This window comes from Anser brachyrhynchus, assembly GCF_964034855.1.
Source record: "Anser brachyrhynchus genome assembly, chromosome: 5".
NCBI lineage: Eukaryota > Metazoa > Chordata > Aves > Anseriformes > Anatidae > Anser > Anser brachyrhynchus.
The window spans coordinates 1,965,277-1,972,601 of record NC_137699.1 but is presented as its reverse complement, the minus strand read 5'-3'; the positions used below and the strand labels follow the sequence as shown (position 1 = coordinate 1,972,601).

The 7,325-nt window shown below is 39.1% G+C and overlaps 1 long non-coding RNA gene across 1 annotated transcript in view; it reads right to left on the bottom strand.

The window, feature by feature from the left end:
- Positions 1-7,325, bottom strand: part of LOC308195596 — a 47,990-nt gene that overhangs the window by 9,629 nt on the left and 31,036 nt on the right. The gene's annotated exons all lie outside the window — the stretch shown is intronic.

Here is a 7,325-nt window from a genome sequence, read left to right as displayed (position 1 = left end):
CTTTCAGTAAAGTTCTTCCCAACATCCAACCTAAACCTCCCCTGGCACAACTTTAGCCCATTCCCCCTCGTCCTGTCACCAGGCACGTGGGAGAACAGACCAACCCCCACCTTGCTACAGCCTCCTTTAAGGTACCTGTAGAGTGCAATAAGGTTGCCCCTGAGCCTCCTCTTCTCCAGGCTGAACAACCCCAGCTCCCTCAGCCGCTCCTCGTAAGACTTGTTCTCCGGACCCCTCACCAGCTTCGTTGCCCTTTTCTGGACTCGCTTGAGCACGTCCATGTCCTTCTTGTAGGGAGGGGCCCAAAACTAAACACAGTACTCGAGGTGCGGCCTCACCAGAGCCGAGTACAGGGGCACAATCACGTCCCTAGCCCTGCTGGCCACACTGTTTCTTATAGAAGCCAGGATGCTGTTGGCCTTCTTGGCCACCTGAGCACCCTGCTGGCTCATATTCAGCTGCCTGTCAACCAATACTCCCAGGTCCTTCTCTGCCAGGCAGCTTTCTAACCACTCATTGCCCAGCCTGTAGCGCTGTTTGGGGTTGTTGTGCCCCAGGTGCAGGACCCGGCAGTTGGCCTTGTTGAACTTCATAATGTTTTTTATTATGCTAATGCTTTTTAGAGGCTGTTGTGCTGTGCCTTCAGTGTCAGAACATGGATGTGTCTAATCATGGCAGAGCACCGGGACAGCACACAACTTGTGAACAGTGCAGTTGTGTGTTTGTATGGAGTTACAGCAAATTTTATTTCAGTGTTACATGGCCAGATGATTTAGATGAATTTCATTTATCTTCAGACATCTGAAAATTAGCAGTCTAGACACCTTGTGCAGTCCGTGGAGAGGGACAGGCATCCCCAGAGGGCAAGTTATCCTATCCTAAGGTAATTATCTAAAGTAGATGGAATGAATCACTTTGAGGCACCAGTCTCTGTCTGTTGCCTAAGGAACGTATGGGTGTCTAGACACTCAACATTTGGATACTTAAATAAGAGGAATCCCACCCTGCAAAACAGTAGCTCAAGACAGTATTGTTACTCATTTGAATTAGTTTTCAATTTTAGACTTCGTTTACCCCTCTGTTCTCCACAAACAGTTCATTAGATTCAAGTAGCTTATGAGTCTTCATCACCCGCTGAAACTTGGAGATTTTCAAGAACAGATTTGCATACAATATTTATCTACTAGTTCCCTTCGTGTTTTGGATTTTATAAGATTTTGTTATGTTCAGGATTTTTTTCCAAATTGATTTTATAATCTGCTATTTCAGCAAATGTTAACAGCAAGCTTCATTTTCTGATAGTGTCAGCTCAATTTAAGAATCCTTGTGGATCTGTGAAAGTGTTCATTGAATCAGTGTTCTCAGAAATCAAGATGGAGCTCTCAGAGGTTTTATGCTGATTTCTACACACTACAGTATATAACTCTTACTCAAATTTATAGTTGCAGTGAGTGGGGGACTCTATCAACGTAATGATATCACAGATGTCTCAGGCATACCTATATGTTAAGCCATTTTAAAATGTACCGTTTTATAAAAAAGCCTATGCTTATCCTATTAAGTGTTTTCAGGGTGTAGTGTCCAATTTTTCAGCTGCTGGTTACATATTTTATTGCACAGAGACGTGCAATGGTGGATGACCAGGATTCCATTCAACCTTTTTTATTATCTTGACTGTTTTCTACTTAAAGATGAAATTTGAAGCTCGTGTGATGTCAGAAATAACAGTATTGCCTGAATTTATATTCTATATTGCACTTGAAGTACAACAGAGAGGAAGAGTTGGATTCAATGAAATTTGATCCTATAAACAGGCATAATGATGTAGAGTCTTCTGGGAAAGTATTTAAAATACTAAATTACTTGGATGTCAGGCTGTTTCCTGAAATTCTGAGTTTTTTTCAGCCCTTCATGATTATTATGGAATTTGCATTGACAAGAACTCAGTAACAATGTCTGATAGAATAACATAAACTTTGATATGGTTTATAATACTGAGAGATTTTGTCAGAGAGATTCCAGCTAATGGGCTGCTGTGTGTCAGTATGGTACTTCTGATTTCGGTGAGCTGCCACAGGTTTAACCTCTTGAGGACATGCCAAAACTCAGAGGTAGGGTATTTTGGCTTTTATTGCATGGTACCTATCAAAATTGTACTTCTACATCATTGTTTATCTAATTGAATGGATGAATGGCCCTTTATCATACCTAAATACTTCACAGTCTTGAGAATTAAATGAGTTGGTATCATTATTGATCATTATATTCATTCTGTAGATGGAAGACTATGGGAAACTGCAGGTCACCATGGAACTTTTCACTGAAGCGGGAAATAACACAGAGATACATTATTTAACTAGCGAATAATCACCGTATCCATGTTGTCTCAAAAGCAGATGCACCTCTGATCAAGCTTTTACTATTTTTTTTTTTTTAAAGTAACATACCTACCCTAGTAGTACTTTCCTGTGCTTTGTACATGTGGCTCGGAAGGAATGCAGAGATGGTCTAATAATGAGCATGCTTGGCACCTTGTTTATTACTTTGCTGTGGAGATCAACTCATCTAAAAGGGCAGCTGTGAATTGATTCTCCAGACCTTTATTTGTATGATGTGGCTTTATTGCTGAATCATCATAATGGCAGTGTAATATCATGGTTAGCTGCAAAGCTTCAATGTAAATTCTCAACCCAAAAGTATATTAGTCCCATTATAACCTCAAAGTCTCATCTATGGGAAAGGTGTTAAGAGATCAACTCCAATTAAATGCATTTTCAAGTATCTGATCATACCATGTATTCCTGAGCTCACTGATGCAGAGGACAGTGCTAGATCAGACTAACAGTGGAAACAGCAAAACTCTACTGCAGTGAACTCTAACTTTACTGCAATTTGCTACTATTTAGAGCATTTTATTAAGATTTGTGCAATTACAATTACTCTTCACGAAAGGCTGGTCCCCCACTGTGCTACATCCTAAACTGATAAATCTTGAAATACATTTATCAAGTCTGAGAGAATATAGTACCATTTCTTAAAAGTTAAAGAAAATCATGGAAGTGCAAATCTATCCTTCCCTTAGTATTTCGGTTTTAACGCTAATGTTCTCAATAACCTGGCCTTCATTTCTTGAGTTTCACTTAGCCCTAACAGAAATAAATATTTTTAACAGCTGAAATTCTACAAATTCCTCGTCCTCCACATACTTTTATATAGGCAGTTAAAGACCACTTTTCCCTTCACAAGCATGGCTTCTTAGATAACAGAATTCTGAGAATGTTTCGCCCATCAGATACTTTAGGCACATTCACTGTTAAATGCAAGATTTACGTCCAACATATTTAAAGATGAAAATCATTGTCAGATAGTTGCTTTCCTCACTCTAACCGTGTATTTACACCAAGCATAACTCTGTTGTCATGGCTGCTTAGTCAGCTCGTTAAAAATAACATTTCATTTGTCTCCAACTACCCTCTGTATGGACCCTTTTAAAGCAAATGTGTGTAGACATTGTAAAATGAATCCAGCTGAGCCTGTATCAATTTAACAGCTCCACATTAAAAGACATGCTATCTGTCTGATAATTAATCCTTCCAAGCTGTTCAGGGCAAATCTTCTCAATTGTAAGGAAGTCCTTCTACCTAAGGATTCTTATTCAGTCTCTGAACTTCAGAGGTAAAGGCCTGATTTAATTACAAAGACTTCCTACTCACTTAGAAGTGAAACTTATTCTGTAATACCTGGAGAGTAATGGATCCAAGAGGATAGTGACTTTTTTTTGTGTCTTACTAGATAGCAAAGTTCTTCCATGCAGCTGTTTTTGAAGGAGTGACAAGCTTGCTTTGGTTTTCCTTTGTTGTTTGTACTGGGAACAGATGTAGAACTCTAGAAATCCCAAAGCCATATAAAAATATTCTCCTTTAAATTGCTATTATTAGTTCTATTAAACCCTAGTAACCACAACTATAGACCTGCTGTGCAATTCCTAAGTCTCAGCTGCATCTTGGTACTTCTATTTTGTTTTTGAGGATACAGTGTATAAAAATGTGCCTACAAGCAGACCTTTCCCCACTAAGACCATACCTGCCTGTAGAGGCAAGATGACACCTGAATACTCTTTAGTTTTTGACCAATGTCCTTCAAGATAAGCAGCAATAATAAAATTGTGAGATATGGCAATTTGTGTGAAGTGAGGGGAGAAGTAGCTCCACACAAGTATGTTTAATAGTATTAAGTACTCTACCTGTGAGTGACATCTTGATGCATTCTGCCAACTAATCTCACACTCTTAATTTCCTTCTTCCAGGTTGGTTCAACTTACAACTGTATGAATTCACTGGCTTTAAAATTCATTTGCATTCACTGCACCTTAAGCAACCCTTCAAAATTCACGTGTGTGTACTGTGCGTCCCTCTTCAAACTGTGGGTGATAATGTTCCAAAAATACTTGAGCACAGACCATGTTTTAAACAGCATACACTTACGCCAGTTCTGTGTTATGTCAACATAAGCTGGCATGCATCACCACATTCCTTTTCCTTTACAGCATGCCCCCTCTGCTCCCAGAAGGGGACAATGTATTTCTTACTGCTTTATTGTCTCCTAAATGCACTCACTGTCACCCTTGTTTCAGGAGGTGTTCGTTAAGGTATTGTACCCCACCCCACCCTTTCTTTGTTAACATTATCCAGAAGGAGACGTCGGGTAAGTTCAAAGGAACAGTCCAAAATTCTCTACCCTAAAGGGGATGAGGCGGAAGACAGAGCAGAACACTAAGAACATGCTAAAAGCTAGTCTTGCTGTTCATCAACTTTCACGATACTGACCTCCACCTCATCAGTCCTTCACCCGATTTATTCTAGCTTAGGGGAATACCTATGATGTCAATGGCACCGCACTTTCCAAACACACCCACACCACAGAACAAGAACATTCCAACACATTTGTTTGCCATGGGAAAGGCCATCTGAGTAGTATTTGAAAAAAAGCAGTGTAGCAAGCAACTGTTAATAAATGTAGGTTTGTCCAGGTATAGGTAAAAGCACGCTTTCCCTTCAGATTCTACTCCGGCTGTGTGGTAACTGATGTGAAAGGCATGAACTAATTTGAACTGGCCATAAACTTTACTTTTATCAGTCACTGCAGCAGCTAGCCTGGATTATAACATAAACTATAATTCGTGTTCCAGATGCAGCCTTGGACTTTACAGAAACCACTAGAACTTTCAACTCTAAATAGTAGGCAGATGGAAGCTTCTGTCTGCCAAAAGCTCATGAGTCGACTCACATTCTCAACCAGAATTTTGTTCTGTTCCCAACCTCGTCTCCACAACACAAGGCTGCTGCTTGCAGTTTTCCTCATTAAAAACAAAAACTACCAACAACAAAAAAACAACTGTGCAAAGTCATAAAGATGTTCTGATGCTTGGAAACTTCTGTTAGTACACTTTCCTCAAAAGTCAAAACATAAATGATTGCCAGGGTCAGAGCACAACTTAAAAAAAGAGACTGTGTAGTCTTTGGTACTGGTAAAAATAAACAGCAATCCAGCTCTAATACTTGATACTTCCTTGAAAAGGTGCTCATTTTCAATAAGCAAGCAGTAACTACTCTTGCACAGATCTTTAAATCTAATACAGATCAATTCATTTAAACGACTATGCTTTTCATGGACTTTGCCAAGAATTGTGCAACTGATGTGGAAGAGATGGATCCTGAACCATCTCTTCAACACCATCTTCAACATTTCAGAAGTTAAACTTCTTCACTGTGTTTATTAAGCATTTTTTTCCAATCCATGTAGTGTATTATACCTAATACTTCACAAAATTCATACTAATAAAAGCAATTATTGATTAGTTACACATTTAATTTGGACCATGACTTGACTATTTACACTGAAAATACAATGTACCTCATAGTTGTCACACAAAAGTTAGATGAACTGAGCACCTATCCCTTTTACCAAACTGCACTAGGCAAATAATAGAAACAAGTAGATTAAGAACAAGATGCTCTTTTTCCTGATCTGTAGAAATAACATTTTGAGTAAGACACTGCAGTTTTAAGAGCCTTTTTTCTACCAGTTTCAAGAGACTATATGCATGCTGTGTGTTTCCCGATGGAGTAGTTTCAGAATTAAGGGTATTTTGTCCTGCAAATAATCCTTTCCACATTTTTCAAAGATGTAGTTGGTATGTATTGTTCTTAAGAGTTATACTCTTCTCTAGCAGAAATCAGGGCATCCAAGTAATTTCACCTCATCTAATCTGCAACTAGTTACAAAAACAACAACAAATAGCTGTGCATGAAGACTTCCTTAAGAACACGGTAATTAGACTGAAGACTGGGCAAGAATACAAGGCTTATTTATGCTACTCAGTCTACATGTGCCAGTTTGTCCTTCTCCAGGAAAGTTTGGTGAAAGTTAGTGGCAGGTTCTGATTCTATTCTACAAGTTTTAACTAAGAATTGTTTTACTTGCACCTCCTATATAGCATCGTGTTTGTCTAACCTCTACAGTACATTTATAGTTAGAAATTAGGACTGTGCTTACAGCTCCTGGGTTCAGCTTTGCAGCACTTAGAATCGAGTGCATTTTGTATGCAGTAACCTACAACTAAAACAGAAGGCAGTATTACATGGCCATGCACCACTTAACTGATCAGCTGAAACAAACAGCTGAACATGAAGGAACAAGAAGTGTATTTTCCACGTTTACTATCCCCTAAGAGTTATGAACTTGAACTTTATAATGTAGGACAAACACTTAATGATCATCTCTGAGAAATGACATGAAGCAAAAGTGAGTATTACTGCTCCTGTAGATCTAGCACTGGTTATATTCCTCTACAAATAGGAAAGGAGATACAGAATAGCCTTCAATTTATGAAAGCTGATGGGACTGGGAAGTAGCATGTTCTACGAAAAACTTCAGGAGACCCAAAGATGGAACTATCACCACTATTACACAGAAGTCAGTTACATCAGAAGCAGCCAGCTCCCTTACCTCAAACTGCCTTACTGTACTTCATACTTTCCTTTCTCTCTTAGTTGAGCTGGAATCCAGTCTCATGTTTACTACTAGCTGTGTGCTGCTCTATCAAAATGCAGACAGCAAGTGTTCAAGTGTAGACAAAATTTTGGTAGCAATTCAAATAACTTATGGATATGATCTGGTTTACAGTACCTTAGTATACTGGACTACACACTGTACACATCTCATACAGCATCCTCAGTTAGCTACCACCTGAAAAAAGTTGAAGGAATCTAAGTTGGAAGTGTTAAAGAGAGGATGCCATTTTTAGCTGCAGGTTAGGAAGCCTG